Source organism: Phaenicophaeus curvirostris, chromosome 1 (genome assembly GCF_032191515.1).
Source record: "Phaenicophaeus curvirostris isolate KB17595 chromosome 1, BPBGC_Pcur_1.0, whole genome shotgun sequence".
NCBI lineage: Eukaryota > Metazoa > Chordata > Aves > Cuculiformes > Cuculidae > Phaenicophaeus > Phaenicophaeus curvirostris.
The window spans coordinates 180,154,031-180,176,087 of record NC_091392.1 but is presented as its reverse complement, the minus strand read 5'-3'; the positions used below and the strand labels follow the sequence as shown (position 1 = coordinate 180,176,087).

General features: G+C 38.2%; 1 long non-coding RNA gene across 2 annotated transcripts in view; it reads left to right on the top strand.

Annotated features, from left to right (window-relative positions):
* LOC138734339 (uncharacterized) overlaps positions 1-22,057 on the top strand; it is a 66,518-nt gene that overhangs the window by 30,063 nt on the left and 14,398 nt on the right. The window contains exon 3 of one of the 2 annotated variants that reach the window (XR_011339556.1): positions 19,858-20,616. The exons of the other annotated variant lie outside the window; for it this stretch is intronic. This is a non-coding gene — a long non-coding RNA (uncharacterized lncRNA). Of the gene's footprint in view, positions 1-19,857; positions 20,617-22,057 lie in introns of those variants that run through there. 2 annotated transcript variants of the gene reach the window in all.

Here is a 22,057-nt window from a genome sequence, read left to right as displayed (position 1 = left end):
TTTCCCTTCCTTCTGAAAGGGAAAATAATTTTCTCCTCTCCATTTCAGTTTCTTCCTTTCACATTTCCTTTTTCCTACTCACCTGCACAGTTCTGAAATTCCAAAATCTAAAAAGGTTATGGATTCAGTCCTGGGATGAAATACAAAGTTCTGAAAGCTTGTGGCAAAAGATCAATGATTCAAAATTCAAATGCTTCTGTTCTCTTGTTTCCAGCAAAGATAAAAGTTCATCAGCATATAGTTTAGCAATGAAAATCTATTTAGATAACTGTAATCTTGGAATGAGATCACCATTTTGTGAAGAGCTCTGCTCGTACAGCAAAACGTAACAACGATTTTACTGATTTGGAACTGCATTATTATCTCTGATATCTTATTTTTATGCTGAGCCGTTATGAGAAGTGCACATCCACTTCTCTCCTTTAGGAGCCATTTTAAATGACGTACTGAAAGGTTTAACAAATGAAATGATTCATGTCTTTACATACGTTATAACTAATGTATGATGAGATATTTAGAAGGAGATAAAAATAGCTGGAGTTACGACTAGCATACTATACACAAATGTAAATATTTCTTCTCCTGTAGCAATTCATAAACGACATTTATTACCAGTATCCATGACATATATTTTTAGATGCCAGCTCTTCTAAACACAAAATCCATCTTTACAAGATTTTTTTTCTAGTAACTTAATAGCTATTGTATCAAATGCTGTTTCACACATAGTATTAATGTTTGATGTTTCACTGACATAACAACAGAAAGTCAGCTCAGTGTAAGTTACTTTGTAAGGAACAGTGCCAAAACTTCAAGGTGTTACCTCTCAGTAAACATAAACTCCAGCAGTCTTTATAGATAAAATGACATACGATACACAGTAAGAGTAGAGCAAATTTTTAAGGATGGATGCTGACAGAACGAGAGAGTGACCTCTATAGCCACTATAAAAACTGCTCAAAAAATAAACATCAAAATAGTTTTCCATTAAAATGTACACTCTTACAAAAAAAAAAAAGAAAGAAAAGTATGCTTTATTTTATTATTGTTACAGTGATCTTGCTACCTAACTTGTTTGTATTGTCAGGTGCTGAAAGGCTTAGTAATTAATCCCTGAATTTTAAACTTTTGCAAAAATCATGCTTCTGGCCAGCTAAGTTTAGTCATAGACATAAGTATGTAATCATATATTAAGAAGGAAAACTGTTAAATGGGAGCTTAAGATTTATTAAAAGATCTGTGCCAAGAAAACCTTTGCATTTAAAAAAATCCTTTGCATTTAAAAAAATCCTTGCATTTAGGGGGATGTCCTAAGACATCGCTTTCAGTCTTTCTGCAGATTTTTTAGGCTTTGTGAACAACTTTTAAGGGACCTGCAAAATCATAACTAAGAAAATCAACAATCCTGTCAGTAAGCATCAACTTATCATCAGTTGGTGCAATCATCCACTGGATTAATTAATTTATTTTAGGAAGAAAAATGCAAGTCAAAGGGACTAGTACTTAGAAATTCATGATTTTTTTTCTAATGTTTAGTGAGACAAATATTATCTAAAATATCATAATTCATCATGTGGAAAAAACCCCAATCATCACTATCAAATAGTACTACAAGAAGACTGGAAAAAGAACAATCATGTATTATGAGTAGATTTCAAACAATGGGACATGTCCCATTCAGAGAAGGCTCAAATGTTACGTTGGAAAGGAAAGGCACCATTACTTTGCACCCAGCACTTCCACAGCATCTCACTGAAGTCCCTTTTTACTTGGCAGCGGTGAGGCCACACACTGAAAACTGTTCAGTTTGGGCCCCCCTCACTGAAGATATTGAGGTCCTGGATCATGTCCAGAGGAGAGCAACAAATCTGGTGAAGGGGCTAGAGTACAAGTCTTAGAAGGAGCAGCTGAGGAAACCGGAGTTGTTTAGTGTGGAGGAGGCTGAGGGGAGACCTTTTCACTCTCTACCAACTACCTGAAAGGAGGTTGTAATGAGGTGGGTGCTAGTCTCTCCGAGAAGTGACAGGACAAGAGGAGATGGCCTCAAGTTGCGCCAGGGGAGAGGTTTAGATTGGCTGTTAGACAAAAGATCTTCACTGAAAGGGTTGTCAAGCACTGGAACAGGCTGCCCAGGGAAGTGGTGGAGTCGCCATCCCTGGAGGTGTTTAAAGGACTTGTAGATGTGGCACTTGGGGACATGCTTTAGTGGTGGACTTGGCAGCATTAGGTCTATAGTTGGGCTCAATAATCTTAAGGGTCTTTTCCAACTTAAATGATTCTGTGATTCTATTCTATGGTTCATTTGTCTGTCTGCACCTGCAGTTAAGAACCCCATAGGCAGGAGGCAGAAAAAAGTATAGTGGGACAGAAGAGAAGCTTTAGATGCGAGGGATTAGTGGGACCATTTGTATCTTTGTGTGTAACTGTTCCTGGAGTAAGCAAGAAAGCAGGTTTTCCACTTTAAAGGGTCACGTGCAGGAAGTGGTGAAGAAGCTGGCACTCCAGAAGACACAGGGAAGGATGTAGGGAGGACAACTGCGGACTGAACTAGATTCAGATAGAGAGCTGTTCTTTGGTAAAGTGACTTACAAGTGACCCCAGTATATTTTCCAGCTGTGATCTCGCCAACTCCTGTAGAAACTCTGTTCTGATCCCTATTCCAAATTCTTTATTCAGATGCACTCATCCCCAGTCCTACCCATACGCACCATCACTGCCTGTGTACCTTGCCTGGACTTGTGAATCCCTCTCTCCTGTCACAGGTGACACCAAGAAACCTTTTTTCCACACTACAGAAGAAATCACTCTCTCCTCCCTTATGTGTTCCTTTCTGATACAAGGCACAGATTCCCCTCACTCTCTGAAGCTAGTAGCTTCAGTCTGAGCAAGGAAAAAACAACTTTACGTACTATGCCTGTTAGAAAACTGACAGATAACTTCAGAATCACATAAGTTCAAAACAGGTACTTAGCGACATCATAGAGAAATGTACACAAACGCCCTCATTCTCCATATACATATTAAAACATATGAGTAAGAAATATGGAACAAAAATGGATATACAGAGCGTGGTCAGCTGCCAACTTTCTTTAGTTCCTTTTAAAACATTTTTGTCAATAACATTTGTTTCCAGTATTTTGCTTAGATTTCATAAAATACGCTACAGTCATTCTAGATTACAAAACTTAATTCTTCACAATAACACATTTGTACCATTTGAATAAGGCTTACAATTGGCTTTTCTCAAATTCAACGCCACCATAACTCCAAACATAAAGATGTGCAGTATGTTGCAAAGACAAAATCTCTTCAAATTCCTAATGGATGTGCTTGTACGGTACTCAGGTCGTTGGGAAGTAATGTCAAGGGCAACTAGAAGCATTGATAATACACGTACATAGCGATTCTGGTAATTTTTCAGTCAGGGAAAAAAATAATAAGAGACCTGATATGAGGGCAGAGAAGATTTTTACAATGTTAAATTACCATGCAGGGAGCTGACATAAATTAAAAGAGCTGGGTTAAATAGAACTGGGATTTTTTCAAAAGTTATAAACAGATGCTGTAATAAGACATGCTGATACTTGCGAGGAAAGTTTACGTCTGCTAATAAGGACAGAATAGAAAAATATAAAATCTGTTTTTCTGGCAATGAGATTTCAGGTATTAATTCAGAGATGGATAAATATTTTAATCTAGCAGAGCTGACAAGTTTAATATTTTTCTGATGAGGACCCAAGACTTAAAAAGTTATATTCACTTCTCAGAAAATTAGATCTATTGTTTATGAATATTAATGGAAAGTAGAGGTAGTGAAGATTTTTGGTAGTATTCAAGGGCAACGCAATGATTTAGAACCCCACAATTCTGCTAGTAGGGAGGGCGCGGTGGCAACAGAAGGGTTAATGCTACTGGACTGCTCTTCCTAGCTCCTTTCTGGGAACCTCTAGCTGTTGCTTTCGGAGAAGAGGCATGCAACCTGTCTTAAAGCTGAAAATGCAGAGAGTGCGTTCTACGTTATCACACACTCCAGAACAGTGGTTCCCATATTTTTGGAACAAAGGGTCATTATCAGCCCTTAACATTTTTTTTAAAAAATGCCATGCACCCATCCGGTCAAAATTTTAATTGGAAGCACTATTTAAAACGCTGTTAACTACGGTTTGGCCAATCAGCCATTGAAATTACCATAGCCTTGTAGTTCACAAGGGGCTTGTGGACCACAGCTTGGAAACCATTCCAGCTGTTTCAGAGATGCAATGATGTCTTCTAATCCATCCCCCTCTCCAGACCTTCTGGCTGCTGTGTGAAACATTTCTGCTGCTTTATCTGATTTCTCCTGGGATTAATTTTAGGGCCTGCTACTGATTTAGGTTTCTGAAGCAGCAGCAAACTGGCATTCTCCATTGCCCACAAGGCGAACAGCTTTAAATTGGAGAGGGGAAGATTTAGACTAGACATTAGGAAGAAATTCTTCACTCAGAGGGTGGTGAGGCACTGGCACAGGTTGCCCAGGGAAGTTGTGGATCTCCCCTCCCTGCAAGTGTTCAAGGCCAGGGTGGTCTGGTGGGAGGTGTCCCTGCCCATGGTATGGTTTTTGGAACTGGATGATCCCTAAAGTCCCTTCCAACCCATACAGTTCTATGATTCCATGATTCTGTGATTTGTAAATGAGAGAAGCAAAACCGATCTGCCTATCTGCAACGTTGCTACTGCCAGATAAAGGAACAAATAGAAGCAGAAAATAAAAATATATCTGTATATTTAGGATATGGGACCATTTTGCATTTGACTTGTGTTTGAAAACTCATTATCAATCAGTAAGAACTACAAACTTGTTTTTACAGAAAACCTATAATTCTGCACAGGTTGGATTTTGGCCACAGCTGATTCAGGATGAGTGAAATTTTCAAGACCACCAAACAGCTGGGTTTTGTGCATTTGAAAAGATGCATTCACAAAACTACAGCAGATACAACTAGTGATAAGCTGCCTTTTGCTATCTTAAAGAGCAATGAAAAACAAATGGGTGATCAAAGGTCCCTCGTTCCTTCTGTTATGAGAAATAGGGAGCTATAGTCTCTTATTAAACACTTCCATGTATACATGGCTTTAGAGATCTTTCTCACATTACCTACTCCTCAGTCAATGTTCGTCCAAACTGAGGAATCTGGATCCATTTACTGGCCCTGTAGAGAGCTATGCTATGCCTCTTAGTCATCCTTTTCTACATCATATGTAGTTCTCACCACTGCTAAAAACTGACCAGCATGCCAGTGCCACTTCTCTGTTTCAAATAGGTCTTGGCACTTCTTGCCAGCATCAACTCCACCCAGAACGATTTTAGGAAATTTGCAGGAACTGCTAAAAATCCATGCAAATACCAGTAGGATGGCTTGAGAGCCCTGGCTTTTTACAGTAGCCAGATACTATCACTTTAACAGTGATATTCCACCCGTGTGACCAGTAGAAAATCCAGGCCCAAAACCTGTACTTGAAGCCCAATCAGTGCTGTGAATCCCTGAGAAATAGGGAAGAAAACTCTTTTCTTCAACTTGCAGCTCCTGCTGCAGTTAAAAAGATCATCTACAAGCCCTTGCCTTCTGAGCAGCAGGACCAGCCACAGCCTGCTGAGCTCACAGTTTACAGGGTGATGGCTGCTGTAATCCAACAGCCGCTGCCGCTCTCTGCTGATAGATCTAGCTCAACAGCGGGGTCAGCGATATCTGGCCTCTGTGACAGCCACGGCTCCTGGATCACCACAGGTCCTGCTGTGAAATCCTTCTGCATCTCTTCGGGGTCAGCACTAGGTCTGACTCCAACTGAATGTTTTCCTTTTACCATTTGCAGTCTTTATCACTGCACTTTTTCAGCCTATGTAGGAACAGGTGGACCAGCAAAGGTGCCAGTGCAAACCTTGGTGAGGTGGCATTGTTAGAACTGCCCATTAGCTGCTATACTGTTCCTTAGCTTGTAACACTTTATTAATCCACAAAGAATTTTAAGTAACTCAATATTTCATTCTGCTAAGAGTCTTTGGTTATGGAGCTTTTGGGTCACCCTTCCCTGTGGATCTGTTGACTCCTTAAATAACCACCAAGGCTCCAAGACAAAACTCCTTTGTACTAAAGCCATGATGATGGTTGCCTCTTACACCTACCCACGTTTCTATTAATTATATTCTTTATCGCATCCACTGGCATTTTATCTGTCACGGTAATCAGACTTATTGGTCCACAATCATCCCTAGGGCCCTTTTTAAAACTAGTGTCACATTTGTTACTTTCATTCCTCTGTAATCATGGCTGATTAAACTGATAGATTACACAACAGAGCTCATGGCCCACAGTTTAATTTCTGAATTTCTCCAGGACTACTGAATAAACAAAATGCTATCCGTCAATCTGTTAACATTTATTCAATCAATTTGTTCAAAATACTTAAAATCTGAAATATTCCCTATAAAGAACAACTCTTGCGTGAAGATGTCCCTAATCTCCCTTTAATAAACCTTGCCAAAGGAAAAAAATTAATTTGTTTCATTCTGCGATAGCTTTGTCTTTAAATATTCTCTTTATCCACAATTATCTATTGAGCTCACCTCCCTTCTAGCAAAATTTACAATTCAAATAAAAGTTTTTTGGCTTTTAGGATTTTAGCCTGTTGCATTTCAAAATCTTTTTGTTCTGCCTTATAATACTTCTACATTTAACTTGCCAGAATTGTGCTCTTTTCTGCTTTGCTTGTGCAGATTTCATTTTTTGAAAAACTTCTATTTATTCGTAGTAACTTCCTTTACTGTTGTGTTGGATAACTCTTACTTATTTGGGTTAGAATCAGAAAGCAAATTCTGTGTCGGTTTTAGTATTTATTCAGACTGTATCTTTATTTGTATGCAATTCTTTTTAAAACAACACTGGACTCTTTCTCACCTACAAGTATGAGAAACGCAAGTATGATACATTGCTACTGAATGGCTCTCCTATAGTCAGGTCTTGTGTGCTAATCTAGACTAGACCAAGGGCTCTCCAATGGATTCTTTAGCTGGTTTGCTCAAAACATAGTTCTTGATGATACCTAAAAATACAGCCTGTGCATGTTGGCCTAATGTTAACTTTATCCAGTCTACATATGGATAACTGAGAACTTGTTGTAATCAAGCTTTCCGGTTATATAGCCTGACCAGTCTTCCACAGTATATGACAGTCCCTGCCTCCATCCCATCAACTAGTCCAGAGCTCTTCCTAGACTTCTCCTACTCAGATGTAGAGACATTTGTAATTATGTTTTGTGGCTTATTCTGATGAAATTAACTTATTTGACTATATTTTCTTAGGTATATGCAGCGCCATTTGTCTGCATAGTCCAGTCTACCGTCTCTGTATCAGCTAGGTACTAAACCATCTATTATCTCTGTATAATCTCTACACTGACATTTCAGTGTCCCTTTGAAAGAAAAATACGTTCAGACCCACTTCCATAAAGAGGGTGATGACATACCTGGGGAATTCCTGATGGAATTCATGCTCACCACACTTGTGAAGAATCATTACCTTCAAGGCACAATGGAAACGGAGCACTAGGAGATGGCAACGTACCAAGATACAAAGTCAAAATTGGTGTAGGTTCCTTCTTAACAGAGATCTGATGGCATCTGAAAAAGGACTGACCAACACTATGGCTGCAAGAACTTCTTGTGGTTATGCAAGATTTCTGTCCAAGAGATGCTGTGTCACAAAGGGAATGCACTAAGGAGCAGAAAGATGCTATGGAAATATGAAAAGTCCTTTAACCTTTTGCACACATGGCAGAACTTTGTAATATTCGCATTTACTCCTTTCTGTGACAAGGGAGAGTCTGTTCTTACTGTTGTGGAGAAGAGAGGGATGCTTTCAGGATACAACGCCAAAAGCTATTGACTTGGGTTTGACAGCTGAGAGGGTCCCTAGGGCTAGCATGTTATCTATTGGCTGCAACTCACTTCTTTCCCTTTTGTGAGGCCTCTCGTCGGAGCACCTTCTTTCTGCATTAAATATGATGTGACATAAGGCACAGCAGAATCCAACAGCTACACTGCAGTATCCAGTGGATAGTCATTATTATTTATTGGTATTACCATAAATCTTGGCAGGCCTCACCTCGGATCACTTCTTGTTACACTGGGCCATGAATAAACATACAACAAAAAGTAAGATGTGCTTGAATTCTGCATAAAGAGACAACAGAGAAATTATAGCAGAGTATAGGTGCAATGACACAGTACTACTGTGATAAGCAGTGGCATTAATATACCTGCAATGTAACTGTTGTCTAGTTGGATTTTTTTAAGCTTCACAGTACATAAAACTTCTAAGAAGATATTTAAAGGAAGATAGTAAACAGTTCTGTTTATGAAGAAGTCAACCAATACATGACAGGCAGCTGAGGAGAAAATATCCAGTGTGGTCTGAAAATTTAACAGTCAAGTGATGGAAGCTGGCATGTGATGCATATGTTGATCAAAACAAGAGTCAACATCTTGATACTGAAGGAGAGGTATTGAGTAGAAGTAGTCTTGATGGGCCTTGAAAATAAAGACAGACAGCTTATCTTTATTGCTTTAAACTGAAGGAGGAAATTGAAAATACCGAAGGATTAAGTTTGAAAACTGATATTTGCAGTAGAGTAGCACTGTGACTAGATAACGAGCATGTCAAGACTGCATTTGTCAAGGCAAAAGAAAAAGATTTTCTAATAAAGACATGATCCATGGAAAACCCGGATGAAAAATATAATCATCTGACAAAGAAGAAAGACCATCCTTAAAGGGTTGGATAAATATTGCTGAAACTCAGATTTAGCTTAGATTTAGGGACTTAAAACAAACAACAGCATGGTGGTGTCATTCATAGAGGATGCACAGAGGTTTTTGAAGGCCTCGACTTAAATATGAAAAAACCCTACTAACAAAAGACCAATAGTTGTAACTAGAAAAAAAGAACTGAGGGCACTACTGAAGAAAATTTTCATGCATTAAATCTGTTTAAGAGTGGAAAAGAAGATGGAAGGAGGTAGATGAAACACATAAAACATTGTTTCTCCTATGAATACTGTGAAATGAGAAAATTCCTCCACGTCACGTTTATTACTAACTTATTGCAGCTACCTATGCCACCATGTTTTGACTTTCAAGGATTGAAGAAAAACAATGTTCGTGATGTTATAATATGATGGGTGCCTCATCTGACATAAAAAGAAACGTGCTACATCCAGCTTAAAGACAGGACAGTCACAATACAAGCCATGCGCAAAAAACAGCAGAGCAAAAGATCTCACAACTTAAACTTAAAGCAACTAACATGCTGAATGTTCAGGCGCATTTCTTCGCTCTTCCTTCTTAGTGCACAGAACTAGGATTACCACCTCCATTTGCCACTAAAGGAAAACTTACTCTCTGTTGCTGTAGTTTGGTATTCCAGCTCTTGAAGTATTCCCAAGCCCATATGACGTGTAACTGTGTAGCAAATGCCCACGCCCTACATTCCACAACATTCTCTTGGTATCTGCTTGCTTGCTGTTCTCCTTGTTTTGAACATTTACGGCATCACGGCACGACGATGCCAAAGAAACAACCAGATCAGGTGCTCAGCAATCGGGGTTAGCAGCAGTGCATAGTGGAGAGCTGGTTACAGCAGGAGACAATTCAGAGTTCCTTTTCTTCCAAATAATATTTGTAGCAGCACTACTGCAGGCAGAACAAAGCTGTGCCCTGACATTATCCCCCTCAAAGCGCTGAGAAGCTGCCATCATGGGAAAAAGTCATACCTAGGTGATATGCCTCTCAGTGGTCATGAGTGAAAAAGCTGGACACTTATGAAACATCCAGGGAATTCCTCATACCCCACCACTTACCAGCATGTCACTTTCCTCCCTTTTCTCCTCTGAAACTACATGTCCTCTGAGGCACTTCTTTTGATCTGCATTGGAGCAGGGCAGGCAGGCATAGCTAGAGGGCTGTGTTTGGGTTTTCTTATTGCAATCCCCTAATCTCCCCCCCTCCTTTTCTTTCTTTCTTTTACCCAACTTAGTTCAAGTAAGTATAAACACGGCCAATAGGATTAAAAGGTGAAAACAGTAAACCATTACTTCTAGCCATTTTTAAAATAAAATATGCTGATAAAATTTTTTAATGCAAAATGAAACATTTGGTGTTCTCAAATCTTGATTTAATTGAAAAATCTCTATTTCATTTTATACTGCAAATTCTCAAAAGAATGAGAGAACTTTGAAAACTCCTAACCTGTAACAAATATAATGTAATTGTGTTTTGAGCTCTGTTGAAGATGATACACTTCAAAATCATAAAGTTCTATGTTTGAAGAAGAAATTAAGGCTTCTGCCTAGCATTAATTGTAGCTTAGCAAATATAACCCACTGTCCTCTGTTCTTTAGTTGTGACTGTCATCTTAGATCCCCAATTTATATAGGTAATGCACAACACCTCACTGAGTCTTCTTTAAAGTCCATATACTCCAACAGAAAAAAAAATTATAGAAAAACACTTCTTGAGTAAGTTTTAAACTTAAATTCATCATGTGTTCAGTGCAATGAGACATATCACTAGCTATGTATTTAGTTCTCCTTTCAGGCATATTTTTGCCATGCCTTTTCTGGCTTTTGGTTTTGTTTGTTTTGTTTTTAAATTGGACTCTAGATTGCTTTTGATCCGAGTTTATGATTTCTTCTTTGGTCTCGTTCTCTCTTTAAATTACATTCATTTCACACTGCTCTTTTACCAAGTAAAAAAATTATCCTGTCCTCCTTAATCTTTACTCACCAATTATTATTTATGTCCTTGCTTCACAGGAAAGACATGGAGCGTTGTACTTACATGCAACTCCTCTAGGCCTTTACAGCCCCTTAATAACTATTAACAAATTCAATTGCACTTCCAGCTCTTCCATTTTCAGATACTAAGATGCCATTGAAAACATTCTTGTATTTGACTACCAGAAAGGAAATTCAGCATCATAAAAAAGGGCATGGAGTTTATAATACCCCTTTTGTTATACAAGGAAAACACCTACATGTAGGTTTTGCTCACTTGGATATAAAAATAGGAGTCACAGCAATGACTGTACCCATAGCTACAGAAAAAGAACTTCATCCTTAATCCAGGCATAGTTATTTATAGTTCTTTTGGGTGAATCCACTGACATATGATATGGGTAATTATTATTGACTAAGCACAAAGTACTTAGGCACAGTAAAATACATAGTTCCTGCCTGAGACTATTAACTAATCGTCATGATCAAATTCACTCATAATGCCAGCTCAGTTTAGTTTAATTTAACCAAGTTACACTGACACAAGTATAAGTGAATATTTATTAACATTTCAATGTTCAACTCAGCAAGACAAATATGTTAGTAAATCTCTTCACAGTATCTACACAAATATTGGTGTTATAAACAGTTTTTATAGATCTATAAATTGCAAAAAGTTTATGGGCAAAAATACAGAGCAAGACAGAGACATACTATTTTGAGAATAAAGAAAACAAATGCATTTAAAATCCCTACCTAATAGCAGTACAGAAGGACTCCAGGTTCACATGGTGAATTACCCAAAAATAATGAAATTCTTAATGGATATATTGTATATATTTTCTAAACAGAACTGAAGTCAATTGACATAAATATCTTGATTCACCTTTTTATCATTATTAGTCTGTCAATATCAGTAAAGACTAACTATCAAAAAATTCAATCATTGCAGTGTACTTACAGCTGAATTTTCTCATCATGTGACCAACTATCCACAAAGCCTCAGTGCCATTAAGAAGTTTTGAGGAATATATTATTTGGTACTGCCAAAAAAACATAATTAAAAGAATGCATGTAAATGATATTAATTTTCTAATTAGAAATGTTTTACGATTATTTCATGTCTAAAGTACATTTGGGGGGAAAACAGGACTTACATTATCCCAAAAGGCAGGTTCCAGCACAAGCAATGATACACTGACAGAATTCACAGTAAGGAGTCACAGTAGGGTCCTGATCTTGCAACTCAACTTTCACAAAAAGAACCCTGCACTATTGCAGAATCTCCTTAATTTCAATAGGGCCCCACCCACACATAATCAATTACAGAGTCCTCCTATGTGGGAGTAACAACAGCGAGAACAGGACCTGTTCCTCCACACACCTGCAAAAACATCAGGATAAAAAAAAAGAAAATTAGTAACATGCAGCAAAACCTACTGATAGCCTGTTTTATTACACCATTTAGCACATCATAAAGGAGTTCCATACGTCTTTAAGTTGTATATTATTTATAGGAATTTTTAGCTCCTTCTTTAAAGAATGTTGGCCTAAAATTGCTTATGGGTTTTACATGTAGTGACAGCACATGACGGGAGCTTTTATCAATACGCATTTGAAATATAAATGTTTATTATTTCCTAAAAAGTAATTATCCCAGTTTCTTTGCTCTGTGATGCAAGTCGCTTTTTAGTGCTTGAGCCTTCTTAAAATCTGTCCCACGACACCCATTCTGGGGACATAAAGTAAGTCTGTGAATTCACTGAGGTCTCCATAATCATGAAAGTATCTGACCGCATACAGCAGCATCCAAGACCAAGATCTTCAAAAATACACTATAGAAAGCAATTTAGAAATTTTTAGACCAAAAAGGTTCAGTTTTTTATATAAAATATCCTTATGAAAAATCAATAATAATTGATAATTTGCAAAGCATAAGCTCTTAGTGAAGTCCGTTTAAAACACAGGAAGCAGACAATACACTGTTAAACAAGAATATAGTATCACTTTGTTGTTCACAAAAAACTTAACATTCATGATGTGACTTTGCTGTTCTTACTAAAAACATACCTATGTTGACCTTTAAAAGGAAAATAGTGTAAGTTACAATGTTTTTATATATTATTAACCATTTAAAAATAGTTTAACCATAGGTTCCAGGAAATTATAGTTAACTTGTGACACTATGCAAGAGTACCATTGATAAAGGCTATAAGAACAACCATTAGATCCTAGAAATATGCAGAAGACATTTCTTCATTCTTGTAACACAGACAGCATTAGAGAAACTATTTTTCTAGAAAAAACAACAACAACAAAAAAAAGCTGGCACCAAATTAAAGTATTTGAGAACCTCACAGAGGAACCAAAAGTTCTATCTAAATGGAATGCAGTCTTTTCTTTTTATTTTAATGACTAGTTGTTCTCTTACTGGTTTTCATTTTTTGAAACAACAGATGTGAAAATAAGCAGAAAATGGAGAGGAGTATCACAGTTTTTCATTCCTTGCTGCCAGGTTGGCAATTTTCAATTGGGCAGGAGGACAAACAAAAAAAAATTAAAATACATATTGCAGACTTTATGACAAATTTCAAGAAAGTTGTCTTGCTATATTGAATTAAAACTGTTTCTTCTCACGTTGCTGCTTTTAAATTTTATGTTTCATATGCATGGCTTCTGTTATTCTAAGAAACAAACTGTTTCTAAAGCACAGTGCCACAGTGCTAAGTTCTGTTTAAAACGTGTTAGAAGATACTTTGACCCTTGTCTAACATTACGCAGAAAATTTAAAAATATCAGATATCTGCCAAGTTCCTGCTGCCTACCTTAGTCTGCAAAGTGAGTGAACCAGTGCCTCCGGCAAGTGTAACCTGCCCACTTCTCACTGACTCAGAAGAATGGACAGACCACAAGTTTCAGGACAATCATAATGCCCATAAGGATGCAGCAACAGATTTAGCATTTCCCGAGTTGCAAGGCAACATGCTAACATGATGCAGCCAGACCCCGATATTGTTTTCTATCCCTGTGCTTAGCTCCAGACTTTTGTTCACAAAGGAAGATAATTGGAATACAATGCATGTTTCCTGCACTGCCCCAAGAGTGTAGGATATAGGATGGGTCAAGGACACATACTTGCAGTCTGAATTACAGTCAGTTTCTGGGGAAAGCTGAAAACACAAGCTTACAATTTTGACAGCCTAAGGAATAGCTCGGAGCTGACATCCAAACAGTCAAAGAAATGGAATACTGAAGTTGTCTCAACGGTTCCCTTCTCTGACGTGGACAGGGAAAAACATGCATCTAACCCAGGTACAGAAACTACCATAAAACTGAATGATTCACAACTGGTCTGGGAGACTAGAAGGCCCAGACAAAACCAAGGCTTTTTCCATGTACTAACAGGAGTCATGAAGTCTTGTTTGCTATCACCGTGCTTGTACATGCCACCAACATACTTGTGCAGTAATCCCAGGCTGACACTATTCTGGCTGGTTTCCCATTCCCTTCTAAACAGATTTTCCTAAATTCCTACAGAAAACACCAGCTTCTGAATTCTAGGAGAACAACAGGCAGCTCACATTGTGGCTAGGTCTGAGCTACACATGCATTGTCTGGCAGACTGATCAAGCATGTTGACTGGCAAGTCAACAGGTTGAACAGAACAGAAAATTTCTGAGTCCGTGTTGCAGCTTTTTCTACCCCAGGGGCACTAATTTGAGTCCTTTCTCTACTCCCAGCTGCTAAGTTTCACTCAAATTATAGAAACTTGACTTTGTGACCTCTGTTTCTATTTCAAATGCAGCTGAAACCAAGTGGTGGATTCAAAAGTTATTAGGAGACAACACAATCCTATATATCTTGCTTTGTTCAGAAACTGGGCATGAAAACACTGTAGCATAATCACTATGAAAATAGCTAATGAATTTTATGTCGCTTATTGTTTTCATTCAGGAGTTACACCACAAACACAGCTATAACAAAACACAGATTTTTACGTGGTGATAGCATAAATGAATCCAGAGAATGCAGAAACTGTTGCAATAAAATTGGCTTGGTTTTGCGACTGTGAGCAGGGCCCTAAGTACACGTTGCTTCATAAAGGTGAAAATTTAACAGAAATAAAGTTTTATTTATATTTTTTGAACTTACCAAGACTGTAGTTGACTGCCCTTCACGGAGATCCCTGCTTCTCTTCCAATTCCATGCTGCCTCTCCTAAGGCTTAAGAGAAGTTCAGTGAAACACAGCTCAGTAAGAGAACGGTGACTCTAAGTCCAATGAATCCATTAGGTATAACTGAAGTTTTATTTTGTAGTGGTTTTGGGCTGTTCGGTTTTTTTTGTGGCTTTTGATTTTTAGAATAAGCACAGCAATTTTTAAAGAATCACCTTAAATCCTGATCTCACTGCCTGGATCCAGATCCTGATATCTCTATTTATGAAATAATTTTTAATAATATGCCAAGTCCCAGTCCCCTTTTTTATAAAGGGCACCCACACTGCTCTGCTTACCCTTCTTATTGATCTAGCACTAAATTTTCACTTCTGCGTTTCTCAACAAAAAAGGCATAGTTGAAATCAGAGGGGTTTATTTGTTGTTGGATTCTAGGAACTGATGAAAGAAGGAAAGAAACTGAAAAAGTATAATGACCTCTCCAAAATTCCAGTAAAAAGAAAAGAGACAAAGAATAGTCAGTGTGGAAAAGTTAATAGAAAGCTGGACATTAGAGGAAAGGTTAGCAGGAAACAATGGATAGAAGAAGAGTCAGGGAAGTAAAAGTGATTTAACCAAAAAGGGGATGGAATACAAGAAACAAAATTATCTTCTCAGCAAAGCACCAAGAATGAGCTTTTCAAAACTGTTTGACATTGACCTATCTCTTCTTCTACTGCAGTAAAAGAGCTACATAAATTCCAAAAGCGCTTTAGGAAAACCTTTAAGCCACTTCATTTGAACCATTTAACTTTAAGCATATGGAGCATCTAAACTCTGCTCAGCTAAACGTCTAAAGAAGCAGTGAAATTTGAAAATTAATTTAAATAATCTTGTAATCATTAAATATGTCTGTAGTATTGAGCACACATTCAAATCTGAGCCCCAACTCCTTGCCCTGCTAACATGGGAGCTCACACTTTGGCACTAGTCTGGATCCATCCATTGGTTATCAGACAAGCAAAATCAAGCACAAGATGCAAGAGCCTGATGTGGATTCAAACTCTTCTCTCAAAACCCGTACTCATGAAAGTATTGTGACTTGAGTACAAGATTAATTGTTTGATGAAGTAGAATGCAAATAATTAAGTGCTTAAAGTTAATTAAAGAATCAAGTCTCAAAAAGAAAACTAAAGAAAAAATGGCTGAGAAAGAAAAAATAACAGATTGTTGAATCTGTATTAACAATAAATGACCTCTGGGTTATATCTCGACACACTCTGCCTGAAAACTACTGCTTCTTTCTGGCTTAAGCATTAAATATTATTTTTAATACACGAAATGGTATATAACCCTAGCAACAGTGTTAACAGTGTTTAACAGTTTTAAAGTAATTCTTAACGCAGGGTGTAGTTCAGTTATTGGTATAAAGGGCTCACAATCTCTCCTGCCTATTTAAACACACTTGCATTTCCAAAGCCAATTTGGTAAACAGCTAGGAGAGGGTTAGTATCCAGTATTCCTACTTCTAACAACCACAGAGATCAGAGAAAATGCAGAAACCATAATCCACTAGTAGAGTTCTGTCCCTTTTACTTCTACAGTTACTAAAGGTAAACAGAAACTGAGCCACTTTTAGAGATCAGAAAGCGAACCAAGAAAGGTCCGGGGCATCTCTCAGCATCCTGTGAACTTCTGATTATTGAGGTCTGTCTCCTGAACCATGGATCATTCTGTGCACCATTATTTTAAGCTGTCTCCTATCTAAGTGACCAGGAAGACAATATCAACACTCGACAACTATATTCTTATATGCATACGCTCTCGCTACCAATATGCCTTCCCTTATCTATAGCGGTAGAAAAGGAAACTCCCTGTTTTTAAGAGGAATGCTTCATAAATGCATACATGTAAGAATCATTACTTAATGAAGGTAGGGTGCTAGAGTAAGCGTAAAGACCTGATTAAGGCAGTGAATTAGAGACAGAATTAGTTCCTCTATAGATTCAGTCACTTTTTCATAAAATGGTTAAATAGAAGAATGTTTTGTTCTTCTCAAGAGAATTATGAGCATTACTAAAATTCTATAAATGTTTTGAAGCTCGGATTTCAAAATTTCCCAGAAATTGAGAAACTAGAGAAGCAAATTAACAACTTACATCAAGCTGTCTTAGAAGAAATAAATTGAACAGCATAAAAGCAAACAAATTAGTACTAGCTAAAGCATTTCCAGATCCCACACTCCTGCACTCATTTCAGTAGCATTTCATTTCAGTGCAGGCATACATATCTACAAAGTTTAAGCTTCAGTCTTTCAAACAATTCCACATATCTGAACTTCACTCCTCTAAGTAGTGCTACTGATGAAACTACTCATGTGAACAGAGTTAAGCACATGCACAGGACTAAGGCTAAAGCAAGTAATAAATAAATTAGCTAATGAATTTAGGGTATCAATAACAATTACTTTTGAAAAGTCAAGGACAGCTAAGAAGATAGAAAAGCTTGAGAAATTAACAGCTGAAATACTGGGGGGAGGGGGACAAATTAGGTTACAGCAATTACCCTACAAAAATCTAACTTCAATACTTATTAAATAACAGAATCAATGCAAGTAATTAAAAAATAATACAGCATCCCCTCAATAACTTAACAATCACAACAACCACGCTATTTTCTCACCATTTGATGAGTTCTCTTCAGTACAAGGTGGAAGTTCGTGGGTGCTGTGGGGAGGACCACTTGGCAACTGGTTTGCTGTAATTAATCCATGAATAAAGAACAGGCTTCAGTTTTCACAGAAACCAAACCAGCGCTTTTTACAACCGTTAAATCTATCAAAATATTAAAATATATAGAAGTTACAGTTAGGCCATTTTAGGAAGATCTTACCACAGAACCCAAGTTCTTCTTGAATCCTCGGGGATATGTTCATTACTATGAGTCAGACCTATAGCTACTTCAGAGTCAATATTATAAGATCCGAATGAAATACAGTAAATCCAGCTTTTTGAGTACACCACTAGCCTCTGTGCTACACTGAGCATTTTAAAGGTTGAAAACAAATTAAACTGAAAGTTTTCTACTCAAAAATCAGGAAGTAGCCTACAGTAAAAAGAAAAACAAAACTTTTTTATTTTTTAATCTGGAATTTTATAGGAAATCTAATAAACCAAATGCAAGTGCTAAGCCAGCACATACTTCCTGCAGTGCCTACAGAAACATCCCTAGATCAGCTCTATACTGGCAAATTCAGAACTCTCTTTTCACTGTACAATGGTAAATGCTGTACACTTAAGTCCTTTTTAGATTACAACCTCTATCATTACTAACAGACTGAAACTGCAGAAGTGCTGAATTCCAAATCCCGTATTTGTCAGGGTAATTCAGAGACTGAGTGGCTGAAGGAAGTGTAAAACTCATACATGAAAGAGGATGTCCAACTGCTGTTACTAGGCTATTAAACTGAAACTTTAAACTTCAACTGATATAAAATTTACAGAAGAGGTCTGCAGTGAGGCTTAGGTCAATCTATTACAGAGACCTAGAAGGCTGGACAAGCATCAGGGGCGAGGTAGGGCTCAAATTAAAAAAATAAATACAGGAAAAAATTTAATTCCTACTGGCTGTACATCTGTATGCCACACAAGCACAGAATATCAAAATAATATGTACGTATGCAAATACTGAAAATATTATTATAATTACTACACATAGGTGTATCCTGGTGGCCCACAGTTGGTTTAACTTACCTAGGAACTGGATCAGATGTAGGTAATGGAGTAATATGCAAGTACCCAGGCAAGCCAAAGAATCTAACTAAAGAGTTAGACGGCAATGACACAACGCCAGTTTTCATTACAACAAATTCCTCTAATCCTCATGGTTGTAAAATAAATCTTAAAAACACATAGCAAGGTAATTTGTAAAGTAATGTTTGCCTGAGTCAGAAGACAGCCTCCAGCTTTCTAATCATCCCTGATGAGCTGTAAGCTTCTGTGCCATTTTGGCAGTAAGTAACTTGCTTTGGTGTTGCTACCTCTCAACCAGACCCAGGCAATCCAGTATCCCCAAGAACACAGCTTGCTGCATGTAGGAAACTCCCAAGTACGAGAAGCTGGGGGGATGTCAACTCAGCATTGTGGGTTATTACAAGCCCCTCTCTTCAACTCTATATTGATTCTCTCTAGCATTTTAAATTGCAAATTCAGGGTCTCAAGACCTTCCAGGGCCTAAATCCAGGATTCCTAAAGAAGCGCCTAACAGATCTCTGGACTGAACCCAGTTGTCAACAGTTTCCCTCTGCCGACATAAAAGAACTTGGGCAACTGGGAAGAGAAAGCTGTCGTTTCTAGGGACAGAACTTTCTCGAGGCTGGGGCAATTCGGTGGAATGACTGTGCCTAGGAGCTGAGGGCAATCAGAAACCTAACCGTGTTTTGCTTGATGAACAAAACACACTACTTTGACCTTGCCTCACTAACATAAATACGTAACACCTTTATGGAAGAAAAGACAGCTAAAATAAACTGTAAGCGTTCAACTGGACATGCTCCATCCGCTGGCAACAAGCACAGACAGTGTGACAAATGCTGGTCCTGCCACTTGTTACAGTATGAGGAGATTCTCTGACAATATGACGACACACTTGGAGGAGAAGAATCTATAACAGAGGACAGGCACTACCAGAAGGTGTTCAGGTAGCGCTGTAATGAGAACTGTCTGAGGACAGGAGTCTGTTGCAGAAACTGCCATTTAACCTGGTATTTGCTACCACAGCAGATAAGGCTTTCGCCATTTTGATCCGCCCAAGTTGTTTGGAAGGAAAATTCAATCTAAAGAATTGACATCACTTTTGGTGAAGCTCAAAATCCCTTTCCTCTCCCTTCTGCCCTCAGCTGTGTTCCTGCTGTGACTTTTTGGCTCCACTAGTCACTGAGGAAACAAACTGATGATCCTCTCCCAGATGCTGCAGCCAGAGAATGCAATACCCACCTCATATTACATGGATTTTTAGACTATAGCAATCTCCTTTCTCACTTCATCTGATACTCAGTTAAATATTTACCCATTCTGATCCTTACATTATTATAATTGCACCTTATTTAACTTAAGTCCCAGAGATACAAATGGGAGATGTAAATCAAGACTGTTACATTCGGTTTATGTTTTGGGCAGTCCTGAGTAATACTGAGAATAATGCTTGTGTAACATCACTATTAGCTCCTTAAGTCAGAAATACAAGAGCATAATAATGAAGAGAACTACTCAGTGCACCTACACATCATAATATACATTTTTGCCCGTAAAGGATTGGGGCCTGTGCACATTAAGCATGGAATCTGAAAGCAAGTATTAACTACGAGGGGATGTAAAAATTTCACTTTCGTTAAAAATCTTAATGAAACCTTAGGAATGACATTTGAAAGGACAGCAGTGTGATTCATTTAAGAGGACACCATGTCCTGTTAAACAGACTGACACAGTGTCTTCTGTATCTTATATCGTGGGTGAAAAGTGGGCGAAAAATAATAACTGGAATTATTTTAGGGCAGAACTATACATAATTTAAATACAGAGAAGTGGTATCTGCAACACCTTAACCGTGTATTTTTCTTTACTGTTTCCATTGCTATTTCCACTGCAAAGTTCTCTTTGCACAGGCACACAAACTTCAGAAAAAAAATTAGAAGGCGCTTCCTGTCATTCTCCCCAGCTGAAAGGCACACTTTTTGAAAATTTCACCCATGGTAATTTCAAAAAAATAAGAGCAAAAATATCAATATGCTGTGAATAATTCGCATTTTCTCCTTTTTAACAGAAAGGTGTTACGAACTGAAGTTTTTTCCATCTCGCTAATTTTCACTGAGAACTTTCTAAAAATATCCGGAAAAAATCCTAAAAAAAGTCCTTAAAAAGTACCCAAAAAAATCCTTTAAAAATTTTTTTAAAAATCCTTTAAAAAATCCCAAAAAAATCCTTTAAAAATTCCCCCCAAAAATCCTTTAAAAAATCCAAAAAAAATCCTTTAAAAAATCTCCAAAAAATCCTTTAAAAAATCCCAAAAAAATCCTTTAAAAATACCCCCAAAAATCCTTTAAAAATCCTAAAAAAATCCTTTAAAAAAATCCCAAAAATCTTTTTTAAAAATAAAACAAACACCTTTAAAAATTGCCAAAAAAATCCTGAAAAATTCCTAAAAAAATTACAAAAAAACCCTTTAAAAATCCTAAAAAAAAATCCTACAAAAAATTCCCCCATAATACGTTTAGAAAATCTTTTTAAAAAACCTAAAAAAGCCCCCAAAAAATCCTTAAAAAAAATCCTTTAAAAAATCCTGAAAGAATCCCCCAAAAAATCAAAACAATCCCCCCAAATTCCCAAAAAATCGTAAAAAAAATCCTAAAAAATCCTAAAAAAATCGTAAAAAATCGTAAAAAATCCTAAAAAAATCCTAAAAAATCCTGAAAAATCCTGAAAAACACTGAAAAATAAGGAATTAGTTTCTCTAGCGATACAGAACTTGAAATGCAAGGCAGAAGCAGCAACACAAACGAGCAGAGCGGGCTCTGTGCTTACTTACATGTCTCCCCGCAGCACTTTTTTCGCTAAGGAGCTCCAGGATTCCATATTTTCGGGGCAGCTTTGCAGTTCTCGTGGCCGGGACGGTCCGAGCTCCTCCAGCCCCAGCGCTCGCTGGTTTCCACCGCGCCAGTTGGTTAAAAAAAAAAAAAAAGAGAAAGGGAGAAAGAAGTTACCTCTCCGCTCCCCACTTGTCCCGCCGGGCGAGAGCGCCGCGCAGCTCCGGGCCCCGCGGAGCCCCGGGGCGGGTGCGGGGGCTCGCTGGGAACGGGGCTCCGGCGGGAGGTTCGGGGAGCGCGGCGGGACCTCGAAGCCGCGCGCCGCTGCCGGGTCCCCCGCGGCGGGGCGGGGACGGCAGCGCCGGCAGGTACCGCCGCGTCGGGATCGGTCCCTCAACCCGACGGGGCGTGAAAATGAAAGTTCCCGCTCTGCCCGCCCCCGGCCTCGCTCCCGGCGGGTCCCTCGCGCAAGATATTTATTTTCAAACGCCCGGCGTGCGGGGCGGCTGCGAGTTAC